The sequence below is a fragment of the Chrysochloris asiatica genome, unplaced genomic scaffold (assembly GCF_000296735.1).
Source record: "Chrysochloris asiatica unplaced genomic scaffold, ChrAsi1.0 scaffold00091, whole genome shotgun sequence".
In the NCBI taxonomy this organism is placed as follows: Eukaryota; Metazoa; Chordata; class Mammalia; order Afrosoricida; family Chrysochloridae; genus Chrysochloris; species Chrysochloris asiatica.
This window is the reverse complement of record NW_006408609.1, coordinates 10,391,081-10,392,378: the sequence shown is the minus strand read 5'-3', so window position 1 is coordinate 10,392,378 and position 1,298 is coordinate 10,391,081.

Sequence of the window (1,298 nt, the reverse complement as noted above, 5' to 3'; positions counted from 1 at the left end):
GTGCCTGCTAGTGTAATATAGACATTTAACTGGAGTAGAAAGGATAACTGGGGAAGATGATTACAGAAAGCTTGTAAACCTAGCTTTAGCCTATAATTGATTGGATTATCTAAAAAGGTTCTAGATTGTACCCAAGGAAAGAGGCTTCTTGTTAAGCCTGGTGGAGTATGGAGCCTTAGGTGGAATCCATACTCAGATTATGCCTTAGGTGAGCCCCACCCAGAACCTTCAGTGGTGAGACATTCCCAACTGAGAAGACATGCAGAGAAATCCTGAAAGGCTAGAGGAACAGAAGATACTTAGATATTTCTTGAGAGAAAGACCAAATGGGGGGAGGGAGGAGAAGCAGACTGTTTAGCTGTGACAATATAAAATATCAAGTAAGCTATTGTCCTGGAACCATCAAGACAAGAAAAGTCAACCCATCAGGTAAACTCCTTTCTAAGATGGAAACTCAAAGGGAACACATGAACAGTCTTGCTTGCTCGCTGGCAAACTTTCTGGTCAACATATGAGTGGAGCGGAGAAATGCAGCAAAGAAGACATGGAGTGAGACTAGCCATAGTCCATAGATGCCCGATGACATTGGAATGAGAGAGAGAGGAGGATGGGCTGGTTGGTTTGAAGTCCAGGGTGATATGTGACTTCCTGAGTCTAAAGGCACTGACCTTGTCACTGATAGCTAAAGAATGAAGCAGCCAGTGGATGTGAAGAGGGGGGAGGCATGCAAGAACTCCCTGAGTTGCAGACAGTACCCACTGGACCTAACATAGATGGCTTGCTGACCAGAACTCAACCAGATGACGATAAAGAAGTATGATACAGGGATCAAATGTAAATTGCTACAACCTGATCAACTGGGCCCTTGATTATGGATGAGGCTGCTCAAAATTCCAACCAAATAGGGAAGGATTCCCTATATCAAGAACAAAGCATGTCCGTCCCCTCAGTACACTGGGTTGATAGGAATAGGCAACTTAGACTTCGGTTACCAAAATTGGGGTCTATGAAGGCATGAAGTGGCTGGCTTACAAGCTTTCATGAGGGTGGTTAGCATCAGAATGAGGTAAGACAGAAACACAACTGAGTATCTTTCCTCTTGTCCAGATGGGTTTGGTGATGAGGGAAATAGGACTTTATGATACAACTCGACATAATTGTTTTCAGCTCTAATGGTGATTGTCACAACTATAAATGTAGGAGACGTGCAACTCAAAAGACGGAGCAGTTATTCTGTAATCTCAGGAACAGGGGATCCTAGAACCATCAAGAGGGAAGAACACAAGAGACAAGGGATC